The sequence below is a fragment of the Eschrichtius robustus genome, chromosome 4 (assembly GCF_028021215.1).
Source record: "Eschrichtius robustus isolate mEscRob2 chromosome 4, mEscRob2.pri, whole genome shotgun sequence".
Taxonomy (NCBI): domain Eukaryota; kingdom Metazoa; phylum Chordata; class Mammalia; order Artiodactyla; family Eschrichtiidae; genus Eschrichtius; species Eschrichtius robustus.
The window spans coordinates 104,238,190-104,262,626 of NC_090827.1; positions in this window are offsets into that span (position 1 = coordinate 104,238,190).

Genomic DNA, 24,437 nt, shown 5'->3' on the forward strand with positions numbered 1-24,437 from the left:
AGAATAAGCAATTTTTATACTCTATTACAGTAAGGAAGTACAGCATGTCAACTGTAATGAGGAATAATTGGTTGGAAGGAACAATATTTGGAATGAAATCTGGCTAAATATATATCTGCAACTAAGATTTCCATTAAGCAGGGCTAAAAATCTGTAGAAATTGCCCTGGGTTTAATGATCACATAAATAATCCTGTCTCAGTTATTTGAGTCTTACATGATTTCATAATAAATGAATTATGCATCAGACAACTTTGTGTCTTTTGTTACTTTTATAGTATTGATTTAGATAAAGATTATCCCTGGCAGAGTAATGGGAAAAGGCTCCTTGTGGCTGCTGTTTTGTTTTTTATTAGATCTCAAACTGAAATGTCTACTTTATCTAAATCAGCTTCACACTTCCAAACATTGGCATCCATCAATTGCTATTTATTTCACTTTGCTTGGTTATTGAGACAGCTGCATATCAGTGTTCTCCCTCACTTAAGTGATTACATTTAGAGCTAAAAGGAGGATGTTGTAGAGGTGGATTCAAGATGGTAGCTAGGATATGTAACAATGCAGAGAAGTGTGGAATGGTTTACAGTCTTGTCTCCATTTAAGCTTGCATCTGAAGTTCCTTGGTGAAAGAAGTTGTGATGGATGCTAGGAATTAATCATCAAAAAATACTTTGACAACATGGTATGGAAACTTGTATCTATTCACAAATGATTTAAAACTATCTTACTTCTAGTAGAAAAAAAAAGACTTTCTAGACAAGTTTGAGAAACTGCTGGAGCCCCTGTCTATTCTTAACCCTGTCGAGTTTGTAAAATGTGTGACTCTCAGGTAGTTTTTATTAAGGTGGGGAAATGTCTCCCTGGAGGCTGTGTCACTTACTGGGTGAGAGTGTTTAAGCAGATTAATGCAGTGTTTCTCATGGTGTGGTGCAGAGAAGTCCTGCATTAGAATCATTGGAAGCTTTGATAAAAATGGAGATTCATGAGCTCTATCCAAGACCTACTAAATCAGAATCTCTGGGGAAAGTCTGATGATTCACTTTGAAGAAGATCTCAAGGTAATTCTGATGCACTCTACATTTCGAGCACCGCCAGTTAATATATATGTATAATAGTTCTCTGTTCTCTCTTGCCAGTCCTGGATAATATTGCTACTCTTTACAGTTCTTTCAATTTATCTTCAATCCTGTAAAGATGCACTAACATACAGCTTCAAAGTTTGTCTGAGTCATGCCTATTTTTCCTCTGTTTAACTACCTTCACCCACTGAGCAGACTGCCTTTGCTGTTTATCCTGAGGACAAGGTTGCCTGGTGAAGTCTGGTGCAGTGTTGGTCCCTTACCATCCAGGGTATTGTCTAGTCATGGAATGTGAGTGTGATGCCTAGGTGGGGCTGATGAGACTGAAGGGGCAATGGAATATGTCCTTGAAAATGAATATCCTTAGCAGATGGCAGGACTCTGAAAATCCAGTTGAACCTGAGTCTGTAGTCTGATGCCACTCTTAACACTTCACTGTACCTGTTCATTCTGTGGAGTGTTCCAGAATGGAAAGTGATTAAGATGTTCTCAAAAACCAGGGCCCAGGAAAGTTACTTCAATGCTATTTACATCTTTTTCCTTTGCAACAGGGATATCTAGATTTCCATTTTTCTTAAGAAGAGCAATTTAAAAGTCAAGTCATTATAAATGAATAAATTATCCTCATATCACTTGTGATGAAGATGATGGTAAACCTGATGGGCGGGTATGAGCCATGTGTTTTCTTTAGAATCCCAACTCAATTGAAGATGCCCTACTCCTTTTTTTTTTAAGATTTTTTTTTTGATGTGGACCATTTTAAAAGCCTTTACTGAATTTGTTACAATATTGCTTCTGTTTTATGTTTTGGTTTTTTGGCCGTGAGGCATATGGGATCTCAGCTTCTGGCCCAGGGATCGAACCAGCACCCCCTGCATTGGAAGGCGAAGTCTTAGCTACTGGACCCCGAGAGAAGTCCCAAAGATACCCGACTCCTTCTTATCCACATGGTGTCTGGGAATAATAATAGTATTTAACTAATTCAGCTATTTGGGTTTATTGAGATAATTTGTATAAAGCAATTAGAACAGCACTTGATGTATAGCAATGGGCTCAATAATTACAATAACACTTACCATTCATTGAGCGTTTACAATGTGACAGTCTGTTCTCAGTGCTTTACATGAATCATCTCAGCAACTTTGCTCAAAGTCGGGAAGCTCTGATGTAGCAAAACGCGGATTTGAACCCAAGCATGCTCCTAACTTCTGCATTATCCTGCCACTTCCATAAATGTGGGTCATTATTTCTTCACATTAATATTGATACATTTCTCATTTGATGCCTTGCTGCTTAATTTTATTTCAGTTCATTTATCCTCCCTATTCACTCAATCATAGGATTTAGCCAGGAATCTCTTGGTTTGAGTAACTGCCAAAGGAGAGGAAGGAGTTAGAAGAGGCAGGCAACTGATGCTCATTTTGTGTGTCACAATGGGAAAAGGCCTGAAAAGGATGCCAGGAACTTCATGGGGGTGTCAGGGCAAGTGATTTAGCTGGCTTTGAGTATTTTCCAGGCTCTGGTTGAATTCTCTGGTAAGACTAGTGTTATTCTCCACCGGTCTTGTAATGAAGACTGCCCTTGGCTATGAAAAAAAAAAAGCCACTTAATATTTGTATGGTACAAGCCAGATGCAGTGAACTTGATCTTGGCTCCATTCTCCTCCCTCCCACTCAAGTCTAAGTGGGACGTCCCACTCTCGTGGTACTTTCCATACTTCCTTAAAGGCTTTCACCAGATGCTGCTGTGTATCTAAAACGCTATCTGATCATGATCTCTGGAGTCACACCTAGGTTTAAATCCTGGCTTGGATATTTCCTGATGTAATCTACTAAGCCCCCTGCTCCTCAGTTTCTCCTGCACAGTGGAGATAATGGCACCTACCTCCTAGGGTTTATGTGAGGATGCAGTGGAAGAATTCATATAAAGTGCTTGGTTCACTAATCTGTCAAATAGTGATTATCCTAAAAATATTAGGCACTATCATCTAAATTTTGTTTTAATAGATTTTAAGCTTTGCAAAGACTGAAGATAGGGTTTTTATTTCTCATACCGCCTTGTATAGTACCTGGACCATAAATCTAACAAGTGAATAAATGAATAATCAGAAATACATGGAATGGAGTTTGGTTTTTGACCAGGCTAACTAATTGAGACTCTAAGACTAGGGTATGGAGAAAACTCTTCCACCCCACCCCGTTTAATATCATCCCCAACTTGGAATCAAAAGACACAGATACAAATAACTAGAATCCCTTTGTTCCCTGCCTCAGTTCATCAAAGGGCAGCCTCATCTCTCATCTTGGAAGGAAACTTTGTTTTCCTTGCAAAAGCCATATTGCTGAAAATGAAGCAGAAATGGGTTCATTCCTTCCAGTAACTGGTGATTTTGAAAAAACAGTACTTTAGGGATAGGCTCTGAAGTGCTAGAGTGTCTCTAATTAAGTGTTCATTTATCTGGGGACAGGCCAAGGAAACCTTGTAGTGGGAGCAGAGCCTGAGCAACTCCCCAAAGTTGCTTTGTTGATGTTTCTTTTAAACAGATACCCGACTCTGCCTCTAACCCTCCTCATTAGCTTCTTGAGAGTATGTCATGTAAAGCTTTTGGTAAACAATCCTAACAGCATCCCCTTTCTTTCACCACTACCTCATGCTCACCCCTCTGCCTCCAACCACCCCCAGGGCAGGGGCGCAGAACTTTCCTGGGTCTAAAATCACATCAACCCAGAAAGGGTAAGCCATCTTTTAAAAAGTCACCATAAAGTGTTGGTTATTTATCCCTGTGGAGTTAGTGAAGGAAAGCGTGTATCAAGCGCTTAGGGTATATCTGGCCACTGTCAGTGTATAGCTATCAGCTTGACTGGCCTCTGATGCTTTGGGACATGGGGCAATGTACCAACTCCACCCAAGCCTCCACTTCTTCATCTGTTTGATGAGGATGAAAATCTTTATCTTCTTCAGAGTGGTTGTGAGGGTGGGACAGTCACGGTGCTTAGCCCTGTGTTTTGGCAAGTTATGTGCTCCATGAGCCTAATTATCACTTACAAATATCATCGCACCTAATCTAACAAAACCCCCAAGGGAGGTATATTGGCCCCATTTTGAAGACCAGCAAACTGAGGTTTAGAGAGTTGAAGTCACTTGAATGAGGTCAAAGTTCTGGAGTCTGTGCCCAGGTTCCTTCTTTCTATTGATTACTCTAGCATTTCTCTTGTGAAAGGGAAGGCCAGGCTCTATAGGAAGAAAAAACATTGGATTAATGCTTTAATTTGAGTCCAAGCTATGAATCGAAGCTAAGAGTTATTGACAAAGTCACTTTACCTATTTAGACTGCAGTGTTCTTCCAGCTGCAGTCAAAGGATGGGAGTGGATGCCATGCCAGGGTCTTCTCACTCTCTGTATCAATGGTGTTCAGGTATTTTGGACAGGGACACCTTCTCTGATGCCTTCCTTGTATTGCTTTCCTTGGTCATGTTGTCAGGAATCACAGATATTACTCACATTAAACACTGAGAAAAGAACATGGCCAAGACGTTTTGGTGTGCAGGTGCATGGCTCACCTTAAGGAGAGGTACCAGCAGCACCGTGCTGTTGTAGCATCCTAAGAGAGTGTGCAGAAATCTCACAAGAATCCCCAGGCAGACTTGGCACTCTAGATAACAGAGAGTGGGGCCTTGGAATCAGTGAGAGAGCAGGTGGCTTTTAGGGAAGGCGAATGTATCGGTTACATTATTCATTCAAAAGCTAGTCACTGCCTCTTGTGTGCCAGGCATTATTCTAAGTTCAGGGATATCCCAGTGAACAAGATGGATAAAAATCTCTGCTTGCATAGGTAGGAGGTTATATTCTAGTAGGAAGAGATATTATATAAATAAGTAGACAGATATACATATCAAGTGGTGACAGTGCTTTGGAGGGAAATAACACTTGTTCAGAGAGTAGTGACTCCAGGTTCTGAGGGCTGGTGTGCTCTCCCACTTAGTGCAGCTAGCGAGGGCCTCTCTGTGATGGGGCTTTAGAGCCAAGACCTAAATAAAGCCGCTTATTCATGGAACAATCTGGGAATAAGCATTCCAGTAGAGGGAATGGCAAGGGCAAAGGCCTGAGCTTATGAGGTAAACAGTCTGAAAGGAAACCCCACAGGCACTGGGAAGAACAATTCAGTTCCAAAGGAACCCATAACTGTAACATCCAGACTGGGTGGAAAGATCCTTATTCGGGCACTTTTCACCAGCAAACTGCCTACACACAGTTCTCAGTCCAAGAGCATCAATTTTATTTTATTTTAATAAAAATTATGTATATTTAAGGTATACAATATGATACTTTGATATGCATATACATAGTGAAATGATTACTACAGTCAAGCTAATTAACATATCTATCTCCTTACATAGTTACCTTTTTTTTTTGTCATGACAGCACCAGAAATCTGCTCTCTTAGCAAATTTCAAGTATATAATATGGTATTGTTAACTGTAGTCATCATGCTATACATTAAATGTCTAGAATTTATTCATCCTACATAACTACAACTTTGTACCCTTTGACCAACATCTGCCCACCTGCCCCACCTCCCCACCCCTGGTTACCACCATTCTACTCTCAGCTTCTATGAATTCAAATTTTTTAGATCGCACATAATAAGTGAGATCATGCAGCACTTGTCTTTTTGTGTCTGGTTTATTTCACTTAGCATAATGTCCTCCAGGTTCATCCATTTCATCTGTGTTGTCACAAATGGCAGGATTACCTTCTTTTCCAAGGCAGAATAATAGTCCTCTGTGTGTGTATGTGTGTGTGTGTGTGTGAGTGTGTGTGTGAGTGTGTGTGTGAGGCATTTTCTTTATCCATTTATCCACCGACAGATACTTGTTTCCATATTTTGGTTATTATGAATAATGAACGTGCAGGAATCTTTTCAAAGTACTGATTTCATTTCCTTCGAATATATACTCAGAAGGGGGATTTCTGAATTATGTGGTAATTCTATTTTTAATTTTTTGAAGAACCTTCATAGTGTTTTCCCAATGGTAGTACTAATTTGCAGTGCATAAAATTACCCTTTCTCCTTATCCTTGCTAATACTTATCTTTTATCTTTTTGATAACAGCTATCCTAACAAGTGGGAAGTGGTATCTCATTGAGGTTTTGATTTGCATTTCCCTAGTGATTAATGATGTTAGCACCTTTTCTCAACCTGCTGGCCATTGGTATGTCTTTTTTGGAAGAGTGTCTATTCAGGACTTTGCACATTTTTTAATCAAGTTGTTTGCCTTTTTCTGCTATTGAGTTGTATGAGTTCCTTATATATTTTGGATATTAATCCCTTATTAGATATATGGTTTGCAAATATTTTCTCCCATTCTCTAGGTTGCCTTTTTATTTTGTTGATTCTTTATACTATGCAGAAGCATTTTAAATCGATGTAGTCCCACTTGTTTATTTTTGCTTTTATTGCCAAGACATCAGGTTTTTTTGTTTGTTTTTTTTAAATTTTTATTTATTTATTTTGGGCTGTGTTGGGTCTTCGTTTCTGTGCGAGGGCTTTCTTTAGTTGCGGCAAGTGGGGGCCACTCTTCATCGCGGTGCGAGGGCCTCTCACTGTCACGACCTCTCGTTGCGGAGCACAGGCTCCAGACGTGCAGGCTCAGTAGCTGTGGCTCACGGGCCTAGTTGCTCCATGGCATGTGGGATCCTCCCAGAGCAGGGCTCGAACCCGTGTCCCCTGCATTGGCAGGCAGATTCTCAACCACTGCGCCACCAGGGAAGCCCCAGGACATCAGTTTTAAATGTGAACATAAAAAACTCAGTCATTGAATTTTATTTATGGGGCAAATTGAAGGGCTCTACTGAGTTCCCCGGGGGTAGAAAAACATAGAAAAATCCCATCTGGGGACCACAGGTTATGTGTGTTTAAGTAAGTAATAATAATCCTGTGAATGAGCAGGAAGGAAGAGCCATGAATTCAGTTAACTATTAGTTTGGAAACTTGTCATGTTGCAAGGTTATGGGGGTTAATGGATTAATTAGAATGTCACGAAACAGTTTGGGAGGGTCATTTGGGGTGTAACCTTCATTCCTGGGCTGATAAATACTTGTGCCAATGCTTAGATTTTTATTTCATTTAAAGCTGTGTGGAATAATGGGAAGAAATAATGGACTTCGAGTTGAACAAATCAGAGTTTGAATCTTGGTCCCATCACTCAACAGCAGCATGGCCTTGAGCCTGTTATTTAAATTCTATGAGGTATAGTGTTTCTCTGTAAATCTCATCTAATTATATTTATTTTCAGAGTAACTAAGAGGGAAAAACAAAGTAAGTAAAGCATCTGGTATGTGGTAATTACATAATTAATGGTGACTATTGTTATCCAACAAGTATCTATACTGCACGTCTATATGCCCTCCATGGAGGCATGTGGGGAACTTAAAGGGAAGGAAGATGTGACTTATGCCCTCTAGAAACTTACCCTTAAGTTGTGAAGATGTCCACCCAATTGGCTATAATATAAAGTACTGTAAGAGAAAAACAAGTACTATAAAAACACAAAAAAGGAGAGATTTCTTCCAATTCTGCTTGGAGAAGTTTCATGGAAGCGTTTTAGGAGCCCGACAGGCCGAGTTAGTGTGGAAAGGATTTTCCAAATACATGCAGTATTTTTGAACAAAGCCCAGAGATGGAGAAGCTCAGAATGAGTCTGGAGGAAGGAAGCTGAGCTGTCAGGTAGAGTGAATGAACAGAAGTAGGGCCAATGAGGTGCAGTCCTCAAGCTGGGACCAGATCATGTAGCGACCAAGATGCTGTTCCAAGGATCTTAGACTTTATTCAGTAGGCAGACTTTATTCAGTAGGCCGTGGAAGGTTTCTGATTAAGGGAACGAAAAGATGAGGGTTGCATCTCAAAGTAATTACCCTGGCAACTCTACGTGGTATGCATAGAGCATGGAGAGACTTGTGATAAAAACAAGAGCCAGTAGTGATTGAGCACGTACTCTGTTCTAACAGTATTACTCATTAATCCCCTCAACAGTCCAGTGAGCTAAGTGCTACTGCCATGCCCCCTTTTACAGATGAGGACATTAAGGAATGGAGATGTTAAGTAACTTACCCAAGGTCACACAGCTAATAAGAGGTCAGACCTGAGTCCAGGCAGTCAGACTCTGGAGTCCGTCCTCCAAACCATTACTCTGTATTGCTTCAAAAGCTGACCAAAAGTTAAGGATGCCTGCATACTACCCTGCCCTGCCTCTGCCTGATGTTTCTTCCTCTTCCTTGCTCCTCAGTTTTCTCATCTCTGAAATAGGAGACTTGAATTGGGTTTCTGAGATGCTTTCTAACTCTTGGGGTTTTTTTTGTTTTTTTGTTTAAATTCTGTATTTGAATGTGGGCCTGATCTATTTGATCAGTACAGTAATGGAGGAAACACAAACGTGAAATGGTTGTGCAAGTTAAAGACAGAAACTCTAAACAAGTTTTGTTTCTGATTGATTTTTTTTTTCTTCTGAAACTTTCTCTTGCTCCAAATTTACTCCAATCAATTAAAAACATACAAACAAGCATAGAAGGTACACAATGAAAAAAAAAAAAAAGTACATGTTTTGGTGTATTGAATGGCAATGAACTAATAATGCATAAGCTAACTGCTCAACTCTAAGATTTACAAACATTAAGAATACTTACTAATTTATCGTAATCATGCTTTGAAACGATGTGATAGTTACTACTCAAACCAGCGTATTAGTTCACAATGACTCTCACAGAGCCCCCAGGATAAGGCAACTCATTGAAAAAAGAAAGTCAATATTGAACAAGTCCCTTAAGCCGCATTTCTCTCTGCACTCAGCTGGTTGGGACAAAATACACACTTTGCTTTGCCTGACTAGTAAACAGGGTTTCTGAAGCAGCTGAATCCAAGCTATCACTTCGCCTCTCAGCATTTTCCGGTTTTTTTCTTATTTCAAGATGCGGTGCTCTGGTCCCTGTCTGCAGCGGGAGTCCAGACTCTGGTTAGTTTCCGTTTCCAAGGCAACTGACCAACCCAACAAAGCCACAGCGGCGCCGGGCGCGCTGGTCCCGGGGCCGCGGAGCCATCACTGCCGTGCGTCCCGTTTTCTCCGGACCTTCCTGGTGATCTCCCGGGTCTTCGGGTGATCTGCGCGTTACTTCATGCGTGGCTGTCTCTTTGTGTAAGAGTGATAAAGAGGAAGCTGATAATTCGACAGGCCCGACTCTATCCGACTGCCACTTCCAGCCTCTGCTACAGTAGACAGGATGAATGCATTTTCTCTCATTCACGCCCTCTCTCCATCTCGTCGTCTCCTCTCCCTGTCTCTCTCTCTCTCTCCCCCTCCTTCCCTCTCTCCCTCCGTCTCTCCCTCCCTCTCTCCCTCCCTCTCTCCCTCTCTCCCTCTCTCTCTAGCTCTCCTCCTCCCCTTCTCCTCTGGCAGTAGCCTTCTTAATGTAGTTTAATGGCTTTACAAAGAAAGCCAGGCAGAGGAGCACTTCTCAGTAGCTGTGGTCGGACCATGACCTAGCTGACCATGAACTTGGAAGGGCTTGAAATGATAGCAGTTCTGATCGTCATTGTGCTTTTTGTTAAATTATTGGAACAGTTTGGGCTGATTGAAGCAGGTTTAGAAGGTAAGGGAGTGCTTTTTAGTGACTTCTAAAAATTCTCTGTTTTGCAATAAAAATTTCTTAAGCGAGTATAAGAGGCACCTGAAATGAGATCAGAGAAATATTACTCTGGGGTGGACATAAAGAGAGGTGGGTTTTTCAGGGTAGGAAAGATTAATAAAATAAACTTTTTGTAAGTTTCAGTAATGTTTTCAGAGCAAAAGAATGTTAAAAGTATGAGAAACACTTTGAATCAAAATGTTAGAACCTAAACTGAGGTAAAATGTTTATAATTGGTATGTCTGCTTATATTGAGAGTATTTAGTCCATATTGATGTTATATTATTTTATCTAATATCTCCTTTTATTGTATCAGCAAATTTTATTTGGATATATTGTGAGGTCCACTTGTTTATTGCTATGTAAATGCATTCATCAAATGGAAATGGTTATACATTGATTATAATTTCTTGTGGTTTAAGATTGGAGCCTAAGAATGATAAGCTTTTTATAAGGTTGTCTCAAGAAGTATTTATAACATTACTTATTTCACATCCCAACGGAGATTCTAAGGGGCAGAGTCCCCAGTTCATATGACAGATCTTAACGTAGATTCCAAAGAGCCAATTGTTTTTCAAGTGTTGCTGTTTACATTCATCAGATGCTCATTCCCCTATTCTCCTTAACAATCATCTCTTTCTTTAAAAAATAAGGTGTGTACTTGCCTGTATCTTTTTCTGAATTTGATGTTTCTTTGAGAATCTGAGTAAATTCAGATTATTATTTTCTTACTGTGCAGAACACATTTGAGAGTATTTTTGCATATGGCCAGTAATTGTTTCTGTAAAGTTGCCAGAGCAATTTTAAAAGCATCCCTAGGTGACGTTTGACGTAGTTATGCTTTGATATTCTTGTTTCAAATTTTAAACTTGAGTAAAAATGCAAATATGTTATAAATGTGTTTACATTCACAACTAATTCAGTCCACTGGAGAATGACTGCCACATGTGACATAAATAAGGCTGCATTTACAGATAGCCACCGTCAAATTACAGTAAGTGTGTCACTCAGATGTAGGTTATAGAAACCTACATTTGTAATTGGTTGTGTGGGGGGATAGGGTGGAAAGCAGGGTTTGTTGAAGTAATTTTGAAGTAAGTTTGCAGAATGCTTTTTGCAAGCCCTTTCTGATGGCAATATTTGTAGTTCTAAAAAGAGGATAAAATTCTAAATTCTGGAAGTAGTGATTGCTCTTTAAAATTGACTTTATCTTTTGCATTGTTGTGATAAAGCAATAACTTGGTTTGGCTTCTCTGCCCTTTAGTGTGTGTTATTTTCCTGGCAAATGTGATTGGGACCTCCCATTTTAATGCCCTGGTTTTTATTCTCTCTGAGACTGACAGTTCCTTGGAGTAGTGTTGGTATTTCTAGCTGTGTTGCGGGACTTTTTTTTTTTTTTAACCCGAGTTCATGGATGATTTGTGGTCATTCTTTAAACTCTTTTGACATTTTACTGTGCATTTTGTGATGAAACCTCCTCTAGTATTGGTTTTGTTTTAGGAGCACGAACATTTACTCTCCCAAATGATAGCATGTGTTTCCTTCCTCTAAGGACTGCTAACCTTTATGAAACTATTTTTTCCTATTCTTTATTATATTTCAAAATATACTAATTTGCATGAACAGTTTCTAGCTTGTATTTTATATTTTACAGTATCAGTATTTTCCAGGCCAACATTGTACTAATACTATGGAGAGAATGTGCTTTCTCATAAACTTCAATATAAACCCATATCTGAATTCCAGGTTTTAGAAAGTATTTTGAAATGGTAAAATGTTAATGACCACGTTAAGGAGGAATTATACTCAATATGTAAAAGTTGATAGAGAAAGGGAGCAATAGTGCTTTCCATTTTGAGGTTTGTATAAGACTTATCGCCAAAGTCAATGCTAGAGTCAGAAAACCTTCAAAACAATATTTAAGTTGGCCACACACTTTGTTTACTGGAGATATAAAACAAATAAACAGACTGATAAGCTCTAATTCATTGAATATAGTTTGAATATATAGATCAGAATGCGCACACTTTAAAGTTACAACCTAGTTTTAATGAATAAAAAGTATAAACAACATTTAATATCAAAATAGCATCTCCATAGATTTTTCTGAAGCTTTCTTCAAAACAAACACGGGTGCTCATTTCATTCAGATTTATTTTCAAATAAGAGTTCTCTTCCTCCCCCATCATTTACATATCTAAGTTGAGGATAATGATTTCTTTCACCTTCCTTATTTCTGTCTGCTCAGGTGACCTAGTAAAGAAATTTGAGTATTAAGTAGAAAAATTTGAACCTAGGTTAAAGCCCTATGAGGATGATTTTGAGGGTTTTTTTTCCCCTAAACAATTAAACCTTTTCATCTAAACTTATAACTGTTTTATAGTGTAGTCACCATTCAGAATGTAGTTTTTTTGTATTATTATATATGCAACATGCATTATGTCCTCAAGGGCATGTATAATACTATGTTTGCATAATATAGTTATTATCTTGCTTTAAGTATGTATAGAAAAAATGTACTTCAAAATAAATTGGTAACATTAAAATCTGAAGTATTTGTATTTGCTTATCTTTGAGTACTTTGAGCTTCCATTCTTTGCAGAAGACTGTGGAGTGGGTCCTGGATGTCCTGGGTCCTTCTCTTCCAGTCTATGCATGATATGCATAAACACATAATGCTACACATAGATCCATGGCATGTATTTATAAACAAAAAAAAAGTTTCATTTAGCAGGTAACAGTCTTTAATATGAGAAAATAAGACAGTAGTAAGAGTACAGACTCTTACCCCTCCTTTGCCACTCTCTTGCTTTCTAAACTTGGGTAAGCTACGTTACCTCTTTCGTTGTTTAAAATGAGAAAACTGGACTTGATAACCTTCATGGAAGTTTCCATTTAAAAAGTTCTATGAGTCTATCAGGTAATTAAAATTTGATCATTTATATAACATATATCCTTTTTTATGAAATGGGTATCAATGGCCTACTTTGGGATTGATATGCAGTGCTGTTACTAGGCTGATCTTTCCTTCTCTTCCATAGTGGGATAATTCATCATACCTCAGGAGATTTTCATTGTATTTCAGGAGAATAGAGAAACGTCCTTTCCTGTAGCTCTAGAATTTGACATTTGGGGCTGCTATTTTAGGCATCCATGTGATAGAGTTTCTCAAAACTTACATGGGATTTCAACAACAGATAAATACATCATGGTATAATTTATTAATGTTTCGTCGTTCAGTTCTTTTCTTTCTTTTTCTTTTTTGCAATTCAAAGTTCAATATTTCTTTTTAAGGAAAGAAATATTAATACCAGGTCAGTATGCATGCAAATAATATTTTTAACTTGAGCAAAGTTTTGAGGATAATGCACAATGCCAGAGTTTTGAATTCGCAGATTCTCTCTACTTAGTGAGGAGTTCAGGAAGCTCCAGGGTTATGCTGGTTTGGAACACTCCTAAAACCTCACAAGAGTAAATTACCTCTTTTCCAGCTATAAAAATGAAAGTGGTTTTCTGTTGACACATTCCAGGGAGAAATTGAATCAAAATTTTAATGGCAAAGCTATTTCATTATCGCTATATGCAACACTGGGCTGTGAAAATATCTACTTTTCATCCAAATATGTGTTAAATCATGCTGAAGTAGTTACTGAATTGAGAAAGAACCATTCTTCTCCCTACTACTAACCTTGATAAAAGGCAAAATTTTACAAAAATGCAATAACACACGTGACTTGAAAAAAAAATCTGTTTTTGGTAATCCTCTTTGATAAAAAGGCAAAAGAAATTAACTGATAATCTAATCCCTTTGTAGAATACACATTAGAATTTCTTTTGTATTTATTGAGCTCACTTTATTTAGCAGATATCTGTGATGCTGTAATACAGCTTACCCAAGAGGTCTAAGCAAGGCATTAGCCATATACTCAAAGATGGATTTTCAGAACCCTGGTTCTTAATTCTCCTGTGCTGTTGACAGAATTGTGGGTGTGTTGGGTCTGTCAATAACTTGGGCCAATTGGAAAACTGTACTGACTGTGTGACCATTCCATGATGTTTAATGAGGACCAAGGGGCTGGAGACGACTGGGAGGGGGTTATGTTTTCTATCTCGGATGGCTTAATTGAAATTTACAAAGCAGACTCTTTTAAAATTCTCCTAGAATTCTGCTTCTCCAGATGCAATGGGATGCCAAAGCTATGTGTATTTCAACTGTCTGGAAAGTCTTTCTAAGGTGAAATGTTTAAGAAAATAAAAGAGTTTATAGAGATATTAGAAAACTTAAATTATTTTTTACACAGTCTCAGGATGGAATAAAGAGAATACTCATACAGTTTGATCTTCTTTGGGGTCTTTTATAGTTAATATTTCAAAAACATTAATGTCGACAAAGGGGCTATTGGAAGAAGAGGATTTAGTGTGGTCAGAGATTATATTCAGAGGATCCAGAATTATTTTGCTTGGATTCTAATCACTGTTTCACCTCTTAATAGTCACGTGATTTGGGGCTATTACTTGACCTCTGTAATCCATATTTTTTATCCATAAAATGAAATAATGATAAATAATATTAATATCTTGCTTTATTGAGGGTTACCAATATGCAAGGCAAGTTTTAGACACCAGTATGATATTAAACTGTGTATTAAAATGTTCTCTAGGATAGTATAGAATTAGTATTAATATTAGTATACTAATATCTTATTTAATCTTCACCCTGGTCCTCTGAGGTAGGTAGTATTGTTCTCAGTTTAATGATGAGAAAATTTAGAGCTATAGAGGCTAAGTAACTTGGCTCAAGGTTACTCAACCAATAAGTCATAAAGCTGGAATTCAAACTCAGGCCATCAGGTTCTATATCGTATTCGTTAGTTTCCTAGACATTACAGCATGATGGCAATGGCAAATAATTTGGTGAAGGGGAGAAAGTGTTAAGTCAAGTATCCATTAACTCTTTCTACAAGGCTTTCTTGAATACATTCTCTGTGTGAACACTCTCAATCACTAACATTGTTTAATAAGCAAAAATGTTCATACTGACATACTGACTGCAGTATTCTAAGCGTAGCACAGAGAATATTATAAAGCCCCTATCTTATAAATTAGACATAAAATCTTATAACATAAATGAATCTTCATTAAATTTCAGTCTAATCAAAGACAGTATTCAGTTGGGCTCTGGGGTAAAAATTGAGAAGAAAGTCGATATATGTGTTCCGTCTCAGACTGAGCCCAGTTTCTATCTGGTTTGTCTGTGGGTGACAGGTGGGACTGCTGGAAATAGGTGGGACAGAGAAGGGCTGGTGAAGGAGAAAACTCTATATATTATGTTACGGTGTAAAGATGAGACCCTGAGTCCGGGAAGGGGGTTATTTATAAAAGGGTCTAAGATTTATGAGGAGGACTGATTGGAGCATGGATAAAGGAATAGGATGATCCACACTGGATTTTGGATCAAGTGCATCCAGTGTTGATTTCTAGTATAAAACAAGGGTTTTAGTCTTGATAAGGATGGTCATCAACAGAAAACACATACTCCAGCCTTTATCAGCAGGTATAAAGCATGAAGGAAGACAGTTCTAGCTATGGGGAACAGAGTTCAAGGGAGGGAGGAAAGCTTAACTTAGCTGAGAATTCACTACTGGGCAAACAAAGTAAGAGGAGTGTTACATATACTATGCCCTGGAATTATCTTATCCACCAGGTGAGATTGTAGGTGTTATTTCTGTTTTGCGGATGGATGAAAATGGAGATTCAGAGAGATTAATCATTTGCTCGAAGTCACAGGGTAATAAGTGAAGGAACCTGGAATAGTTCCAATACCTTCACGGTGGTACTGATCCAAATGACATTCACTATACTACAGAAAATAAATATTCAGAAATGGGATAAATTTTACACAGATAAATAAAAGCCGCATTTAATATAAACCTTAATACAGACTATCCTTAAAAATTTTTACTTTTTAAAAATATGACTTCTAGTTTTTGTTTTATTTCTACTTCTATGTAGAGGCATTCTATGTAAAAACACACTATAATAATGAACAAAAAGAAAATGAGGAAGAGGAAAAAAGGAAAGATACATTTATAAATCACATAATTGAAGCTCTGATTTATTAAGGCTTCATAAAATGGAAAATACTTAGAAATTACCACTTCCAAATCAGTCATTTCATAGATGAAGAAACTGAGTCCCAGAGAGAATAAATGACTTGCTGAATGACTTGATTTTGACAGGCTTGTCTCTGCAGAGAAAAAATCTAATGGATATACTCAGACAATAAACTTCAAACATAATCTAAATTGCACCAAATATTTATCCAAATTATAGGTCTCCTTAATTCTGCTAGTGGACCAATCACTCTAAAGTTCAAGGATTCTAAGATGTGGGTGATGGGAAGTGGTTTTGTGCCTTAGCTTATCATTAGAGATAGGTGCCACCACAAAGAATCCTTAGGCGGAGGGACTTGGTCATAAATTGAGGTGTTTTCCACCTTGATGACTTGTCTGAATAAGTTAGTGGTAGAGAGTCATTACCCCCTGACAGTCATTCAGTGACCCCAATGGATGAATTTCTGGAAGGCACAGGCTTAATAACCAGTAGATACATTTACAAGTCACATGTGTACTTATCCTAATTGTTCACCACTCTGATTATTAAAAACAAGAAGCACCTTGTTTATTGCTTGCACCATCTCGCACCCATGAAATTGGTGAAATTTACCCCCACTGTCCAGGTTGTTGGGGGCAATTATTTGAAAAGCATTGAACATCATCAAGATGAATCTTACTGCTAAAAATATACCAATAGTATGGTTACAGGGAGGCCATAGAGTATAGACATTAAGAACACACTCTGAAGCCAAAATAATTGGAATTAACAATAATTAAATCCTGTCTCTAATATGTATTAGTTGTATGACTTTGGATAAGCACCCCAACCTTCTGTGCCTCAGTGTCTTTATATCGTAAATAAGGATAATCATAGCACCTCCCTCTCCTGTTTGTTGTACAGATTGAAATGTTACTATTTGTGTGTGCTTAGAGCCAGCTCTAGAATATTATAAATGATTTGTGTGTTTTGCCATTATGGCCATGCACATCATCTTTCTTTCCAAAAACAGGAAACCACCACTCAATATCTAAAACCAAAAGCTGAATTCATTGCTTGCTAAGCAAGTGAGAGCCACACTTGTAGGATACAGTTGTTCAGAGAAAAACACTGCTAATGTTATTTAGAGTTTTAAGCTTTCCAAAGAGTGGTTATTATTAATGGGAAGTTGTCATTGATCAACTGAGTTGGGTTTAAAACTGGTTCTGGTGCTACTTGTTAATATAATTGAAAAATGATCATTCATTTCCTTTCTTGAAGCTACAGTACAGGAACTTTTTATTTTCACAGTAAACAACATTTAAGATTATTTATTGAGCACCTCCCAAGTATCAGCCACTGTTCTAGACACTGGAGATGCAGCCTTCAGGAAAGAGACAAAATCTTTGTTCTTGCAAGCTGATCTGCTAAATTTTGAGATACAAACTATAAATGCTACAAAAATGTATGGAAGACAGAGTAGTTATAGTATAATTCATTCATTCATTCACTAAATACATGTGTCTCTACTGTGCTTCACACAGTTTTAGGCACAGTAATGCGCACAGTGCAAGTCCTCGTGGAATTTATATACTGTTGGGGAAACAAGACAAAAAGATAAAGAAACAAAGGAATATATAATCTGATATTTAATAGAAACAAGCACAAAATATAATAAGGGGACAGAAACAGGCATGTTATAATAGAGTGGTCAGAAAAGGCCTTTCTGAAGAATTGATTTTACTGCCAATAACTGAAAGAAATGAGTGCATGTGACATCGTAGAGTCTGGAACAAGAGGATTCCAAGCAAAGGGATGACCAAGTACAAGGGCCTTTGTTTACAAGTGTATTTCTCGTGTCCAAGGAACACAGATTTGCTGGTGGAAGTGGAGCAGAGTGAGCTGGAAGGTTGGTGGTAACAGTGGAGGGACGGGCAAGGGCACACCATACATGGCCGTCACAAGGACTTTGGGTTTTGTTGTTTGTGTACTGGGAAGTCACTGAAAGATTAGGCTAGGAAGCACCTAGCCTATGAGTCCCCTATTCCAGCTTATTTTCTGGGCCCTGATATTTTTCACACCATATCTGCCTGCCCCAATGTCAGCAAAGGGTAGGCAGACACCTCTTTGCCCTGCCCCAGACAACTGCCAGGACATTGACTCATTACCTTTTGTCAGACTTCTTTTATCTGGAAGAACTTCCTCTACTTCCCATGACCGATCTTTAGCATATGCTGTGGACTAAATATTACCTTCTCTTTGTTGAGCTCGATCTGCCCTTTTGCCAGCCCTGTGAAGTTGGAAAACAGGTCTTGTCTTCATTTCTCCTTACCAGTCTGCTTCAAGGTCCTAGGATACAAACCCTACTCTTAATTGCATCTATAAGAACAATGTAAATTGTCTCAGTAAGAGAATACCTGCTAGAGAAGGTATTTTAAAAACAATCAAATAATATTCCTTGAGCGCCTGCCGTAGTGAGAGTATTAAGATAGTGGAGGCGAAGAGGCAGATTTCACAAAAAGGAAAGCCAGGTTGTTATCCTTTGAGTAACTCCTCCTCTCCCACATATTAGCTTCAAAGATAAATATTCAAACTGGACACATTCCATATTGAGATGAGAATAATATCCCAGATATTTGTACTAATAACATTTTTTTGGAACTAGCAAGAATTATAGACACTGTAGTCCAACCCCCTCATTTTATGAGTAAATTGAGGCCCAGGAAGGTTAATTGACTTGTTAGAAATGACAAAACTAACTGGTAGCATTAGACACCATAATAAGTACACAATCTATGATAGAGTGATAAATTACATTCTAGGTGGGAAGCTAATAATTTTACATTTTATAGTATCTAATTTTACAAAACCATGTAAGAATAATCTTATTAGCCATAATTACAGGAATTCTGGCTCTTAAGATTGTATTATGAACACTTTTTCATTATATTGCTATTTTCTGGTGTTTTGGCTCGGGAAGATGGGGGGAGGGGGAGGTTTCTGGTACACAGGCAGAAATAAGTCTCCTGAAAAAAACTGGTGAGGTATGCCAAAACGTGATCCACAATGGTGAAGACACACCAAATGCTTGGTGCTTAGGCATTCAGGCAGGCTTCAAATGAATATAGGAGTGGGGCCTCGAGTAGGGAGGTCCCAGAGCTGGTGAGCAAGAAGACGGCATCAGATGCTAATAATACCAGTAACACCTGAATGAGAGATTTGTGGTCTATGCCAGGCACCATGGCCAGCACTGTCTGTGCATTATTCATGTTGACAACAGTTTTTATGAACCAGTTATATACTTGAAGATTAAAGAAATGAGAAAGTATATGCTGTGGAAGTTTCAACACTTGGATCATATACTTAGAGGTGGTCTAGCTGGGATTAAAATCCATGCTGTCCACTGGAGAACACAGGTCCTCAGCTGCCATGTACCTGCCTCTCAGGTAGGGCTAGGTCATGGTCAGAGACAGAATTACCTTGACGTAAATGAAGGTTAAGCTATAGGTTTCCTTAAGTATGTGGGCCCCTTCCCATTCCCATTGTAAATAAATATTAACTTCCACACCAAATTTTGTATATGTGATTTTTCCCTCTTTTTTTTACAGACTCTTATCTTCCAAATTATATAAGATTCAGGCCTGACCTAACCAAGATCTGCCCCTACTGTGAGCTTAGAAAATCTTGCATTTTCTGGCATATGAAGTCCATGGCTGGGGATACAGAAATAAAGGTCCATCCTCTAAGACAGGAAGCTGGATACAAACTTCCCATTAGGGGTCCCCATGTCTCTCTGTGAATCTCCATGGCTACCCAGGCTTCGCAACTGGCACAATAAGGAAGAGACCATGTGGCAGCATGACATCTCCAGGTGTGGCTGGCTGTAGGGGGAGTGAAGTCCAGTTCCCCACAGAGTTGACTCAGGAACTAGTTGTGCTTGAACCTGTAGGAAGGTCCCAGGGGCTGACCAGCAGCATGGCTGAGTGGAGAGAGCAGGGACTTTCACATCAGCAGATGTGGATTTGAGTCTGACCTCCTTCACTTACTAGTTGACCTTGGGCAACTTACTGGATCTCTTTGAGCCTCAGTTTCATCATATGTAAATTGATCATTTTCGTGAAGACTAAAAGAGAAGAATGGACAGTCCCTGGCTCTATTATGGTGCTCTATAAATGTGGTCATTTATTGTACATATAGTGTAAAAGCCAGGTAGGGCAAAGACTGAGGAAATGAGGCATGGGTAAACATCATCTATTATTTATTTATCATTTGATTTATATATGATTATCTAGCTGTATGCTACAGATTCGGAGTGCCACCCTAGAAATCTTTGTGTTTACCTTTGCCCTCCTCTTCATCTAGGACAAATGGACCCTTTCATGTTCATAGGTATTCATTCATTCATACATACATTTATTTAACCTGTACTTACCAAGCTCCTACTGGATGCTGTTCTAGGGGCTGGAGATACGACAAGGACAAAAACACTGAGGTCCCTGCTGTTGCAGAGGAGTTGGCCTTGGTTGCAGCAGAGACTCTTCTTCCCTGTATTAGATGCTGGGGAAGGCAGAGAATATGGATGTAAATGTTGGTGCATTCATAACGGGAAGTTGAGAGACACTGTCTGATTGCTTTCTTCTGTTAAAATGAAGCAGAGTGAGGTAAAAAGCATTTGTGGGGTGGGGAGTAATGGATGTTTCAAAGAGAGAGAAAGTATAGTATAGTCTTTTCAGAGCTTGGGGGAGTGACTTTACTGAGCAAATGTGAGACCATTGCTGGGCAATGCTTAGTGCCCATTTGAGATCTGTGGTCATCATTTTAAAAGAAGACTCTCCCTGGCTGGGATACAGTAAGCACTTTTTTGGGTACATTACTGCTAGATCATTCTTTCCAGACATGTTCAAAGAGAAGGGCAGAACTGGGTAGCAAGTGGAAAAATGAGAAAAATAGCAAGGGAATTAGAGGGAATATGGTTAATACAACCTCCAAATATGCAAAAACAGATATAGTGGCTCAGACCGTGGAGGTCCAACTATAGAAGACTTGAAATGGAACCAGGTGAGGATTGTGTCCTCCAGCTGTGTGATGAGGTGGAGACCAGTGATTGAAAATTTTATTTCTCAATTCTGTGGCCATAATGGTGTAGTATAAATCAAAACAACTAGTAAAATTGCTTGGGGGAGAGGATCCAACACAGTGTTTACAAATATTAGTTTATTTGTTATGGTGAAAATGCTTGAGAAAATACTCTCAGACTGCTCTTCAAACAACAGATGAATTCCTTAAAGTTGTGTATGTAGTGTTCCTTCCTAAATGGAATAAAATTCAAATACACGAAAAGGAATTTTCTGCTTAAATTCTGAGTTTCAGAAACAAAGCTTTATTCATCAGATATTTTTAGTGATGATGCATTTGTGCTTTTCTTGTTTCCACAACTTTTAGCCACCAGTTTCTTCTTAGCTTTTGGGATGTTCAAAATCTGGTAGTTAGTAATCTGATGCCCTACCTTCAAAACTGTGTGTTCAATGACTATTAAAATCAATGAGGTATGTAATTTTGTATGTTCATGTATACATACACACTTGTGCCCAAATATGTGTTTGTGTAAGCATACACTAGACTCATGAGTGCACACACTTAAATACTTCACACACACACGCGCGCAAATACACAGGCACACACACACTCCCACAACATAAGCCATGAAGTTTATCAGTTGATATGATAAGCCGTTGAGCTCTTTGAAGAACCTCATTCTTGATTCTTTTGCACCAAGACCTGTGAAGATTCCTTGGGAGATGGACTTATACTTAACCATATGTACAAGAACAAAGGCACAATGAAAAAGAGCACTAGAGAGAGAATGAAGCTTGACTATGGGTTGAAGTGGAATATGCCATATATCTTTCGAATAAAAACACCCTGACTGCAGTCTCTATTCTAACTAGCTATGTGATCTCAGGCAAGTTATTTCACCTTCCTGAGCCTCTATTTCTTCTGTAAAATCCTCTACTAGATCTAGCTCACAGACTGTTGTCTGCAAACAGTACATTTTTAATGGACATAAAGTGCTTAGAAAGACTAGTTCTGGTTGCTAGCAAGTGCCCAGGTAAATGCTTTTACCTCTTCCTGGTTCTTGCTCACCAGGTCCTACACCTCCCTCCTTGAGTTTGGAAAGGCCCTGTCTTGTGGTTTCCTGGATGCCTCTTCTGGGTTCAACTTGCTGCCCTTCCTAAGCTTGGATTTCTCCCTCACCTGATCAGTGTCACCTCTCTTGGCCATGATTCAATCCTGAATTCATTCAGTTTGGGCAAGAGCCCCATTTCATTTGCATGTTGACAAATTCTCCCATTTGCCTAGCATGTGTCTTATGAGACTGTCAAATACCACTGTGTTGAAAAGATGTTTAGAACACATTTCTTAAGTTAAAAGAACAAATTTCAAAACAGTATGCAAAATGATGACCCCATTTAAAAATGTATACACAGGGTGAGGAGAGAACAAACACTGGCATTTTTCATTTCTCCTTTGAACTTCTCCATTTTGGGCTTGTGTTTATATAATATCTTAGAGGTTACTTTTGAAAGGAAAAGGATATTAATATGAAATACACATTATTTTTTTCCAGTAGGAGAAACACAGTGCCCATTGGGACACAGTCATTTATCAATTTAAAAATTAAAAACTCTTTTTTTTTGATCCAGAAAACATATTTAAAATTGAGGAGTTCTGTGTTTATTTATCTTTAAAACAAGATCATTCAGAAGAAACATCTTGGAACCTGAAGGTCAGATTTTTATACTTTGAAGTCATTTTTCAACTTCAAGTCAAACAATTTCCACAGTGGTTGATAAAGAGCTGTCTCTATAGGTATTCATATGTCAAAGAAGTTATCAAAGGCCTGGGATATTGATATTTTACCTAAGAGCCTCACTTGTCTAAAAGAGGAGCTCATTTTCTGCACCTTTTACAAGGAACTGTAGTTTTACGACTCTGAGGAAGAAACCATTTCACTCCATTTATGTGTTTTGCTTCATTTCCTCAGAAAGGGAAGACTGGACTGGCTGTGTGATATGTGAGAAAGGGCGGGGCAAGGAAGGAGAGTGCAGAGGGGTAGTCTGCTGCTTCTTGGCAATCCTTGGCTTCCCTCACTTCGAAGCTTCAATTAATCTCTTTCCGGACAGCAGCTTGCTTGCGTCTGAGTGGGCACCATTCATGCGAAAACCTAGGTATGAATTACTTAATTCGGGGAACAGATTGAAAGGAAAGGAGTGATATAAAGAGGCTTCAAGAAGTAGAAGGAAGCAGTTAAGACCATTGCAAAGATTCCACTGAATGGCTCCTTAGCAAGGAATTCTAAATACCCCTCATACATTTTTTTTTTTCTTTCAAAAGTACCTTATAAAATTTGGCCATAGGGATGATCCACATAATTTTCCTTTTTCATTACTAGATTTTTTTTTTCATACATAATGAACGTGAAGAAGACTACACTGACCTTGATTCATATTGCTGCAATTTGGGGGAGGAAAAACCTCTACATTGAGGCTCTAGGCTATGATCTGGGAATATAAAGAAAGTAACATATGATCTGCACTTTGACAGAACTTAAGTCCAAAAACAGCTCCCCTGAAATGATAGCATTATGGAAAGAACACAGCATTGGTTTCAAACAATCTTGTTTTTATCCAGACTCAGCCACTAGCTAGTTGTCTGATCTTAGTTTTCCTTCTCTGACAAGTGGGGATAAGACCGACCTTCTAGCATTCCTGTGAAGAGTAATGAGCTAATATAAGACAGAATCAAAGGCAGTAGCCAGCAGAGGGGGGTCTTCGAATCAGTACTTTTACATACTGTATCATAGATGGCCTGATGGTGTTAAGAGTCTGACACTCTGGAGTCTGACAACTTGAGTTTGAAACCTAGCCCCGGCACTTACCTGCTTTGTAATCTTGGGCACACTGCTTATCCTTTTTGTGCTCCAGGGTCCTCATGCCTGGAGATGAGTAAAAAGGAGATAATAATATTGATAGTATTGATATCATAGGGTTTTGAGGATAAATGAGTTAAGATATGTAAAGCACCTGCAGTGCCTGGCGCAAGGTAAGAACTGTGTAAGCATTTCCTCTTATTATTTTTAATAATTATTGATTCTTTTTCAAAATCTAGTCTAGGGGGTTTGTCCACTTTTTCCTCTTTCTTTTTTATCACTATTATTATTATTATTTTTTGTAATAGTGACAGTGGCTTCTGTTTTATCTTAAGTCTCTTTCACTTTGCATTGTTTTGGATGTGTTTTGCTTATGGTCTATGCACACCCCTGTGCATGGTTAAAGCCTCACAGAGAAACAGGCAGGTTGCAGGTACAGTTAGCACCTTGGGGGATAGCTGTGCTGTGAGCCAGTGCTGAGTTTGCAGCTTCCCCTGGACTGGTCATCATAGAGAGGTGCATATGCCTCTAGTAACAAGGAAGACCTCATGAGAGGCTGTGCATGAATCAACACTAATCCTGCCACCGGAGGAACAAACCCAACTTCTGGTAGTTAAACATCTTTCCTCCTCGGTAAAGCCAAGCATCTTTTTTCAG